This window comes from Anser cygnoides, chromosome Z (assembly GCF_040182565.1).
Source record: "Anser cygnoides isolate HZ-2024a breed goose chromosome Z, Taihu_goose_T2T_genome, whole genome shotgun sequence".
Taxonomy (NCBI): Eukaryota; Metazoa; Chordata; class Aves; order Anseriformes; family Anatidae; genus Anser; species Anser cygnoides.
Genome location: NC_089912.1, coordinates 54,276,768 through 54,288,565, shown reverse-complemented (window position 1 = coordinate 54,288,565; position 11,798 = coordinate 54,276,768). Strand labels below are relative to the sequence as shown.

Here is an 11,798-nt window from a genome sequence, read left to right as displayed (position 1 = left end):
ATTAACAGTATTTGATCTTTATCAGGTAAGGGATATCTTTTCTTGTGTCTTGTTGATCTTTTATAAACTAAAAAAAAAAAAAAGCCAACTCGTTGAAACAACACAGTGATTAATTTCTGAAGCATTCTTAGTCACAATGAATCTTGTGAGGACACAAAAACATACAGTAAAAAATTGTCATTGTTATGCACAGTGAAAAAGCTGTCATGGCATGAAGTTACAGAATAGAATAAAGAATAAGTGTGTTAGGATTTTTTTTTTTATTTTTTGCCAACATGGAACAAAAACCTTTTACTAGAATAAGAAAAGTTGTATTATGGAGGAAGACATTTTATTAACCTCTTTCTCATTGTCATAATTCCACTCAAATCTTTCTCCAACTACTTTCTGTTTCAGCTTCCTGTTAAGTATTAAAAAAGAAAACCCAGCAAAACTATTGTTTTATGTAATAGAAGAGCTGCCAAAAGCAAAAATGTGAAAAGTAGTTGAAATTAGCAAGTAGTCTTAGTACTTAAGAAAGAGTAATAAAAATACCCTACAGAAAATTGTTAAATTATTTCAGGTTAATAAGAAATGCACACACTTTTAATTTTATTTCAAAAACTTTGGAGTGAATGCTTTTAGAATTCTTACAGAAATAAACTTGGAAGCCCAGTAAGTAATGGCAGAGTATCTAATATTTCTTCTAAATATCTTTTTACATAACATAGCAGATTATTATTATTATTATTATTTTGTAAATCATTAACTGTTAAAAGAACCACTTTGTATCATTGCGATTTTTTTTTTCCATTGGCCGTTGCAGAAGTGTTCATTTATAATGCTCCTCCATAACTTTTGGTCTGAAAATCTTGAAACATTTTGCAGATTAATTGAATCAATCTTCAGAGAGCTGTAATACAGTACACAGATATCATTAATCTGCTTTATAGATGGAGAAAGTCATTTAGCTGAGACTAGTTTGCACAAGGTCACACAGCAGTCCTGTGTGAGCTAGCTATTTGCTCATAATATTATCAGTTTTAGGCTCTGACCACTAGACAAGTTAATTAACATTTAATTCACATATTGTTCTTGATACCAACATAATGATTCTGATTGATAATGAAACAAGCAAATATAAAAAGAGTTAGATAGTTTTCCATGTGGATTTTTAATAAGAATTATGTTATGAGGAAGAATGTGAATTTAAGTCAATAAACGTTATTTTAGAATATTGAAAGTCACAGAGAAAGAAGAAAAGCAAAATTCTTTATAATAATGTTCTTGCCATGCATGAATATAGTGCTTAATATGCCAGTCATCACTGTGGTACACTCTTATACTTGCACCATAAATGGGAAAGAATACAAGATGCCGGCTTTGGAATCATATCTGAACTTCCCAAAACCTTGGGTTGGTTATATTTTTCTTATGAGGTCAGGCTGGGTCTAATGGAAGGCCTGAAACTTCTCAGTGCTTGGGATGGTTCTGACAGAAAGTTTTGTATTCCTAGATACCCATTCTTAAAAATACAGATTCATTTGTGTAAATTTATATTGTTTCTGTTACGGTCTTTCATTAGAAGACAGACTGAACTGATCTTCATGCTAGTTTTTAACTTTTTTTTTATTCTAGTTGGGAATCTTGTTCTGAAGATGCCTAAAACATGGCAACTTTTAAAGACTTTGACTTTAACGCTTACAGGTATCACTTCCAGTGTTCTGGACCTTATTTGTGGCATTCCACAATGATTTTACAAAGAACAAGAAAGGTCAGGGCTGGGAGTGCAATGCTGAGAGTTGTAGTGGGGGCCCACGTGAACCTAATGAGGTTCAACGAGTCCAAGTGCAAGGTGCTGCACCTGGGCCGGGAAAATCTCAGACAGGAGCACAGACTGGGAGAAGAACTCATTGAGAGCACTTCTGCAGAGAAGGACTTGGGGGTTCTGGTGGAAAAAAAAATTGAAATGGGTCAGCAGTGACCTCTTGCAGCCCAGAAGGCCAACTGCATCCTGGGCTGCATCAACAGAGGAGTGGCCAGCAGCGGAGGGAGGTGATTGTGTCCTTCTGTGGCTCTTGTGAGGCCCCACTTGGAGTACTGTGTCCAGGTCTGGGGCTACCAGCACAAGAAGGACATGGACTTGTTAGACTGGGACGAGAAGAGGGCCACAAGGATAATCAGAGGGCTGGAGCACCTCTGCTACGAAGACAGGCTGAGAGAGCTGGGGATGTTCAGCCTGGAGAAGAAAAGGCTCTGGTGAGACCTCATTGTGACCTTTCAGTACTATGGGGGGACTTATTGAAAAGATGAGAGTGGCTTTTTACAAGTGCAGATAATGATAGGAGAAAGGGGAATGGTTTTAAACTAAAAGAGGAGAGATTAAATTAGATTAGATGTTAGGAGGAAGTTTTTCACGCAGGATGGTGAGGCACTGGCACAGGTTGCCCAGAGAAGCTGTGGATGCCCCATCCCTGGAGGTGTTCAAGGCCAGATTCGATAAGGCCCTGAGCAACCTGGTCTGGTGAGTGGTGTCCCTGCCCATGGTAGGGCAGTTGGAACAAGGTGGTCTCTAATGTCCCTTCCAACCCAAAGCATTCTGTGATATGGTTCTTCTGCAGGCAGGACAGGCCTCATGGCAACACACCACTCTCAGCAATGTCCCGAGGCAGGCCCTGCCCTACAGCAGGGCTCTGGCACTACACTGCAGCATTAGCCCAGTGACAGCTGTTTCTGAAGTATCATTTGAAACTGGGGTAATCCTCCCAGTTACCTTTACTCCTTCACCGTTAGCTGTGCATATCTTCCCCCTGCGTGCAATCCCATGATGAATGGAAGCGGCATTCTTGTTCTCTTGGTCTTGTAACTCTGGGAGCTCATGTGTGAGAGATGTTCTTCCTGTCCTGGCATGTTTCTGAGGTGGTATTAGTAATTATACCAGGGGAAAAAAAGGGGTGATGTTATTAACATCATTAAATTAAAGTGATTTGAAAAGGAAGCTTTCACATAACAAAGAAAACAGGAAGTAAAAGTATGCAGAACAATTTGAGGACATGCCTGAACTTTCCTAGGCAGAACTGACATCCCACTCATCAGGTGGGAAGCAAAAAAATTAAAGAATGTTCTTTGTTTCCAAATTGCAGATTGGCAGCTTTGCTTTTAGACATGTTTCAATCTCCAGTTGTGTCTGGAAGTAATTTTTTTTTCCCATTTTAATGTTTAATTTTCCATTACTGTGTAAGTAAATGTTTTTATGCTCAGTGTATACTTCAAATTTTAACTCTAGTAAGGTATGTAAAAAAACAAAAATAAAAAATGCCTGTCCAGAGGAATAGAAAAAAGTTCAAAGTTCAACTCATAATCATAAGCAGCAATCTCCCTGCCACTCCTCCCTCTCCTTTTCTCTCCTCCTTTTCTCTCCTCCTTTTCTCTCCTCCTTTTCTCTATTTTTTAAAGAGGTCAGAATTAAATATCCACTTTTTCTCTCTTCCTCTGGATGAGCTGTAATTTCATAATATGATGGTTTTATCCAGAGCTAACGACTTTGGTTTGGCGTAGAACTATATAATCTTAGAAAATACAAAGTAATAGCTTAAAAGCTTGGGCTATGAAAGGAAGGAATACTGCAGCTTAGTAAAAGCATATGTTGCTTGTGGGGACCTCACAACCACATTCAAATTCAGCTCTTGCCAAATCACGTTACATTGCTAGAGCTCCTTCTTTAAATTTCCCCAGTGAGGCTCATATGGCAGGATCTGTGTTCCTGCTATACAGTATTAAGGAGGTTCGTGGGCCTCTCTTCACCTTTTCCTTTCTTTCTTTTATAAAATGATAATGCCACGTAGAAATTTACAAGTCAAGATCTCCATTCTCATTTTGGTTTTGTTTTTGATTTTTGTTTTTCTTTTTTTTTTGACAGCATCATTTTTAACAATGCATTTTCTAAAAGACATAATAACATGGCAAAAACTTTGTCTCATATCCATACGATTTCCTCTTGAGACAATTGTTCTGGGAGCTGATGACTTTGTTTTATAGTGAGACACATGCAGTGTGTGGAAAGAATATTTGACTGCAACAGAGATTGAAATCTGAGTACAGCAGTCATGAGAGAGCTAGATCTGAATAAAAGTACCTAAATTTCACTGAGAAAGTATTTATAAGTTTTGCAAAAGACCTACTTAAGGATTTTTATTGGAACATTTTTCCATCTTTTTTTTTTTTTTCAGATGCAGTCTTATTTAAAATGTAAGAAAAAAAATATGAAGGCTGTTATTTTTGTTTTCATAGGGAAAACGTGTAGGGGTTTTTTGTTTTTTGTTTTTGTTTTTTTTCCAAGGAGGCACAAAATATTCTGAAGAATTTTATTTTCCAGGGTGATTTTGTATACAGGATACTTTTATTCCACATTAATAGCAGGGGACATATAAGACAAATTTAACAGAAAGTTCAGTGGCCAAATTCTTTGGTGGAGTAATGCTGAAGGGGCATACAAGCAGATCTAGAGCAGAGATACATTTGGCTCCATGTATGCTCTGTATAGGCATGTACTAGTATGTCAGAAGTAAAATAAAGTGTGCAATGAGAAGGTAATTCTGTTTGACGTGAGGCAACTTCAGAGTGAAAACCTTTAAAACTTTGAATGCAACATAAACCTGATGTAATTACTCCTTTGGTTCAGGGACCTCCACTTAAAATCAATGGAAGTTACATGCAACAAAACTTTACGCCAGTCTGTGAACCCTCCTGAAGACTACTCATGCAACATTTTATAAGGTTTGGTATGATATTCACAAAAGATCTACCTTACGTGAGAATTTCTGTATATCTGTTTCATCAAGTGATATTTAAGGTGCTTGCTATCAAACTGCAGACTTACATTCAGCCTCCTACTCCATCAATGGATGGCAGATTAGAAATATTGAAAATGACAAAATTAAATGTTTTCTGCAAAAACATACTGCAAATGCTTCTATTCCTCTTATGGAAAATAAAGAGGAAAGAAGGACAGAAAAGGCCAAATATTTTTTGCAGACTTTCTGGGCTCCTTCAGTCCTAGGGAAGGAATTTGATTTGGTGAGGCTAAGAAAAGGCCAAAGCCTTCCAGCTGCATATAGCTGACAACCTGTAAGTGTCCTGGATTTGCTGAGGTAAAAACTACGTTTCAGTGGTAACTTTCAATCAGTCCTATTATTTGGCTTTCTTTTTATTTAGAAGTGTAAAGGAACATGTGAATTTGTAATTATGGTATGTGTCAATCTAAAAACTCTTTTGTGCAAGGATGTTCCAGCAGTACTAATGTTTTTATTTTGTGTCTCATCTTGGTAAAACCCAGGTACAGTGAGGTTCTTGGGAAACTATCAAAAGGGGACATGTTCAGAACAGTTTGTGATTCACTGGATCATGTGGACTGGTGAGAAATACAGAAAATCATTTGAAAAATTCACATGGCTCTGTTACTAAGAATGAGCATTACTGTGGGACATTGGCCACAGGGCAGGAGTGGGAAAACCTCTCACTGTATAAAGTCTCTAACACCACAAACTACATGCTTGCCCATTTGTTGTGTTGGCAGTTTTGTATTTTTGATATTTCTGGAGGTGGAGTTATGGTAGTAAGATGAAATAAAATTCACTATAAGAATTAAATCCACACCCTGTGTTAGACTAAGGTAGTAAGAGTATATGTTTTCAGAAAGTAAAGTGGCACTTCATCTAGATTATGTTAAAAATCGGTCCAATTTCATTCAGATAATCAGTATATACAGTAGTTTCACTTAAAGTTAATTATTCTTCTGGAGTTATTCCTGCTTCTTGCAGTGCTTGCCACCTTATATAAAGTTTTGAAGCGGGATGAAATTTAAGGTCATCTGTTATATGCAGCTTCCTTATTCATTAGTAAATGTTTCATAATCCCTGTACCAAAGGAAAGCAGAAATGAATATATGGTCAAGAGTTATGAGGATGTCTAGTTACTTTACTGATCTGTTCTGTATCTGTAAACTTAATTTGAGACATCTCAGATTTTTACCAAAGGTGAGTCAGTAGACAAGCAAAGTGCCTATCCTGTATCAGTTCTGACTTGCTGAGACTTGCATTCGATGTCTTCAGTTAGAAAAGAAAATACCAGGCACACTGAGAATACATATATATGCAGTATATATTATGCAAGAATGAAATGGTTCATTTCTAATGAAAGAAAGCTTCTTAGCGAGTCTAATATAAACTATGCTCTATTAAAAAAAAAAAAAAAAAGACGTTGTGAAATTAGTAACAAGAAACCCAAATTTCTGCATTCCCCTCCCCCCCCCCCCCCCCCCCCCAAGATTCCCCCAGATTCCTGCTCTGGAAGCTCAACCAGGACTCTGAAAGCCAAGCTTTGTCTTTTCTAGTTTACTTTTATAGCCCAGATACTAAATGGTCTGCTGCTGTAGCTGAAACCTATACGTTTTTTCACTGTCTTCACTAGAACATGGCTCACTCTCTTGTATCTAGATTGGCTGTGCAAAGGTCACAGAAGTACAAAAAAATGTAAAGGTAGTATCAGTTTATAGTGATAAGAAAATGAATCAGTCTAAAGTCAGAATGCTTTCTAGGCAAAGATCTGTTGAATTACAAGATATTGTTTTAAATAGCTGTTATTCTAACCATAACCGCACTTTCAACAAATACTATATGCGGTTTAAAGAAATACTCAAATGACACATATGTCCATACTAAGAACATAACTAATGTCAAAGGAAGATAGAATATGAGAGATGAATAGTGCATTGTTCCACATTCAACACTGTGACTGACCGTGAGTCCAAAGAAACTATTATTTCTGCCTCCACAGAAAATACGTACACTCTGTGCTCGTGCTTTTTCTTTACACCTACAAAAAACAAACATATAGTAAAAACACTGCAAATAGCTGTGTTAAAATGACCATATAAACATGGTTAACCATTAGCAAATCTGTTTTAATGCCTTGAGGTACAACTGATTAGAAAAAAAAGCAAAACATACTGGGGAAAAAAAAATCTCTTTTGGAAGTTTTCAGCTGACTTCCAAGTGATAATAGAACTATTTCAAATATGACTTGCTATCAGAGGTAGTGTGTTCTTGAGGTATTCACAGCTACAGGAGTATGCTTTCCACCTCATGAAAACACACAATGCTCATTAATTTTAAGGCAAACAGGCTGATTAAAACTGTGATACCCTTATCATTTGCTAACAGAATTTCTTATAACATACACCTGTTGCTAATAATATAAATGACAGAATCTGCGAAATGGTAAAGGATTTCAAATGAGATTCAAACACCACTTCCGATGTCCAGTGCAACTGTTGTGCAGTGCTTCTTGGAGAAAGACTGATAGCCTTATAATCCGTCGAGGGGCAAAGCAGAATGAGGTTTTAAATACGCTGGAGAATAAATGCTGTGGGAACATCAGCACAGGGGAAGATTACTCCTAATGTCTGTCTGGATTGGTTGCATTTATTTAAAAAAAAATAATCTAAATGTGTTTTATAATGATTGTCATAACAATGAGTGACTTTCTTTGCTGGGTAGAAAAGCTGATAGCATGAATTCACAGAAAACGTCCAAAATATACACTTAAAGCTTTGACTTTTTCAGTGGCTTTATTTCCATGAAGAATTGCATTGCTCTCCACTGAACTTTGGAAGTTACTGAACACATTTGACTTGGCACAGAAAGAGCACATAAGCACCTGCTTAACTTTTAAAACAGCTCCAAGCCACTATTGCTCCAATTTACATCCTGTTTAAGGGATTGGATGCAGATCATCTGCAATCTTTGTAACAGGAGATGGTCTGAAGAAATAAGGGAGGAACTGGAACAAAGCCAAGGCAACTCTGGGTGTTACCACAGATAAGCAGCATACTTCAGCTTTCCAACTGGCAGTCAGTTGTAGAGAAAACCAGCTACTCTACACTTGCAGCAGTCCACTGCTGCTGGTTGAATGCTGCACTTTGATGTAGGGAAATAAAAATGACTGAGTGGATGCCTAGGCTTATGGATATGGGTATGGATATGGATATGTGAACAATTTGCACAGAGCAAGGACATGTGGAGAGTAAGTTGTAATACAAGGGATGAGAAAAGCTTGCAGTTTGTTTTTATATTTTAGCCAGTCACTACAAAAACACCAGCGTGTAGTAACACAGTGACCCTTATCTTTCTTAATGGGGTATCCTTTCTTCACTGGGATCTGTTATGCGTGCAGCCACAGAGTTCAACATTAAAACTGGATAGTCTCTGTGAACTTATGCAAATGCATGTAATCAAACACTGCGTTTTTCAAGCTCATTCTACCACAAAAACACAGGTCCGTCACTTTGTACGTAATCATCAGACTAAGCTTTTCACTTCTTAATCCTCAGAATGAATAGTAAAAGCTGAAATGTCATCGTAAAACTGTGGAGAATCTTTAAGGCCAGTTTCACTGGGCTTTAAGGAGATCAATGACCTCAAATGCTTCAAAGGATTATTATATCAATTTATAATTAATTTCATTATCTTTTCATCATCATAAATTATGAAATCAATATTATTTCATATATGCTCAGTATTAAGGCTATTAATGTATTGATGACTACAGCTTTATCACTCTTTCTGTGTTATCTGTGACAAATTATTGTTCTAGGAAGAAGAAGATAATTGAGTCTCAATATTAATAAAATCTAATGTATTTGCATTAGCAATTTACGCTTCATGGGAGTTGAAATAAGCTGAATATTCACTAGTTGATTAGTTTAATTAAAAAAAAAATCTTATTTGCTTGTAATTATCAAAGAACTCTGCCTCAGATATTACAGAGTTACTACGTTTACAATCAAAGCTCATCATGGCATCTCAGAGAAAAGGAGTTATTCTTTGGTTTTTGGATGAGAAGTGGAACCAAAAACCTCAACCACTGGTACTTAGAGCTGTGTGCCTAATGGCAAGATTCTACTGACTGAAGAGCATGAAACTGATGAGGTTTGTCACAGTCATGATCTTGGAAGACTGTAAAAAAAAAAATCAACCCCACAATCCTAAAAAAAAAAAAATCCCATTCTGTCCCCCACTTCATACAATGATGTTTTAAAAATATCTAGCCATTTTGCCTTTTTAGTCCAAGTGTATTGAAATGCTAATGTTCACTCAGATTATTCATAGGCAAGGGTGTTCGTAGCTCTCGCAGAACAGCTCCCAGTGCAATTAACTTTGTCCAAGTAAGGATGCCAAAATCTGGCCACTTATATGGCCTGTATGATATTTAAGTGAATTTGAAGTCAATCTGTATGTATTAATGCATGTTAGACCATATAAAAATATTCCTGGTTGTTATTGGTGGTGAGATTTGGTTCTTACACAATAATACTGGAGTTCTTTTACAGAGAAGGTAGCACTGGATCTGTGCTTCACATTTTATTTTTTTTACTTCATTTTTCAAATTTCTTTGATAATATTGAATTATCTTTGATAACATTGGCATTCTTTTGGTTAAATACCAAACAGAATCTTCTATCACAGAGATTGCATTGAACAGAAAATGAAGAGCATGCTATAGATTGATAGATTGTGGATAAATCTTCGTATGGAAACCGTATGTGCAGATAGCTTATGTCCACTGTGTCTACTGCAGATTGCAGAAGGTAAGAATGTTCAGCTGGAATAACTGAGTTGTCTTTGAGCTACATATTTTTAATTTGTGAAGCTTTATAAAGCAGTCCAATGGTTGTTATGTGCTAGCAACTGAAATCACCAGTCAGCTTTACACAGATTCCACTCCGTTTTCTGCCACAAGCCACGGATGTCAACCTTCTATGAGTCACACCTGCACGACTTGAAACAGATCTTTTAAGAGAAGTGGAAGATCTGTTCAAACTTGAACATGTAAAGGGGTAAGCATAAAAAATACTCCTTAATTTTCTTTAAGGTTTTGGAAAGTTTTTCTTTAACTTCTGAGGTGACAAATATATGTTTTAGTAGTCTTTGCATTATGTTTGTCTGTTAAAGATTCTCACTTCTGCAGTTGTGCATGTAAATGCAATCATTTCTCGACCACACACTGTAAATATTACATCTGTGTATGTGTGTTTATATATAATACAGCCTGAATTTGTCTTGCCTATAGTTTCAGTAGTGCTTTACTGAGCACAGGGCAGTTCTTCCAGAAGGGGAACAGCAGTAGGACTGAAATAAAACGTGTTACACCCTTCACACTATCACGTGTAAAACTAAGTTCTGCCAAACGGTGTCACTCACATGCTCTGTATCTCTCTTGAGAATTATACAACTGTCCAAAGTATTTTTGAAGCAAAATCAAATTCTCTCTCCTCATCTGAACTAAATAAAGTAGAAATGAGCCATTTTAAGTAAGAAATGACCCAATTTCTTCTTTCCAGTAAAAAACAAAACAAAACAACAACAACAAAAAAACACTTTAACTTTACTGTAGATGTCCTGCTATTAATTATTTGAACACAGATGCTTTGCATGCATATTAGGAACAGCAAACAGGTTAACTATCAACTCTGCTGATAAACAGGGCAGTATCATCTCTCACTTTCACAATACTTAAATAAAAGATGCATAGGTTATCTCAAGGAAGTTCCATGCATGCAATAGATAGAAAACTGAAATTTTCGTGTAAAGAAAGGGAGTAAAGTATATAAATCAAAGAGAGAAATAATCTGAAGTGAATATGAAGCTAGTGTAGTCTGTGCAAACTGATTACCTCTGGATTTACATTCTGCCTGTGAAAAAAAATCTCTTGACAATTAAGCTGAGCAGGTACCAGTAATTGAGAGTGGGGAGCTCTGGTTACCACTAAGATAACGTTCTGAACATAAATAAGCAGAAAACAAATCTCAAAAAAATGAATCTTTTTGTTACCACTAGTGCAGTCAAGTTATACCTCTCTACTTTTTAATTTTTCTTTCTTTAGAAGAATGTGATAAGTAAATGAAAATGAATAATATAAACATAAAATACATAGGTTAGGCTTGCTCAAACAACCCTTACATTCGGATTTCACTTCAGATTTAATAGTAGGAATGACATTACCTTACCATCTTTCTCAGCCTGTATTAGGATTGATTGTGATGCATTTTGTGCTGTAGGAATCATATTTGTTGATGATATATATATATGTATAATATATATATGTATAATATGTATATGCATTTTATATATATATATCATCAACATATATATATATAATCAACAAATATATATATATGTATATGACTGTAACCTGAAAATTAAAGCAACAAGATATCTGGGGTATTGTCCAGCCCAAAGTGAAAATGTGCATTATGAGCATCAAAAAATGTGCATTATTATGCTGTGTAAAGTACCCCATGATATAATCAAATTAACAACAAAATGAAAATGTGTTGTTTTACTTAATTTATCCATTCTGGTGATCTTTATTCGGATTGACAAAAGTTGAGAGTTAAGACCAGAAGCCTACTTCATGGAGAATGTGAATGCAGAATGTCTATGTGTTTGGACAAAGTTCTTACTTTAGTTTATTCCTAGAATTTTAGAATTTTAGAATTCCAATATTGTGACCTAAAACAAAATTAAAAAAAAAAAAAAAGAACCTCTCCTGTTATATTAGAGGAAAACATCTCGTATCCTTGGATAAGAAACAGAAATGCTTATAGATTTTTCTGAGCTGACTACCAACTTCTATGATTTGAGCAATTCAAGTGAACTTTTTGAGTAACTGGTGCTTAGCTATAGCTTCTTTGTAAAATTGGGTTTACTAATACATTTGAAAAGGCAGTTTAAAGACAAGCAACATTTAGATGAGTAGTT

At 35.9% G+C, this 11,798-nt stretch overlaps 2 long non-coding RNA genes across 5 annotated transcripts in view; one reads left to right on the top strand and one right to left on the bottom strand.

Annotated features, from left to right (window-relative positions):
* Positions 1 to 612: 612 nt before the first annotated feature.
* LOC106043836 (uncharacterized) lies at positions 613 to 7,625 on the bottom strand. The gene is made up of 3 exons (XR_001211901.3): positions 6,777 to 7,625; positions 2,753 to 2,893; positions 613 to 892 (listed from the first exon to the last, which is right to left on the bottom strand). It is a non-coding gene; the product is annotated as an uncharacterized lncRNA (long non-coding RNA).
* Positions 3,303 to 11,798, top strand: part of LOC125180326 (uncharacterized) — a 33,294-nt gene continuing 24,798 nt past the window's right edge. For 2 of the 4 annotated variants that reach the window (XR_010827656.1, XR_010827653.1), the window contains exon 1: positions 8,712 to 9,874. This is a non-coding gene — a long non-coding RNA (uncharacterized lncRNA). Of the gene's footprint in view, positions 4,756 to 8,711; positions 9,875 to 11,798 lie in introns of those variants that run through there. The other 2 variants (XR_010827654.1, XR_010827655.1) reach the window with 2 other exon arrangements.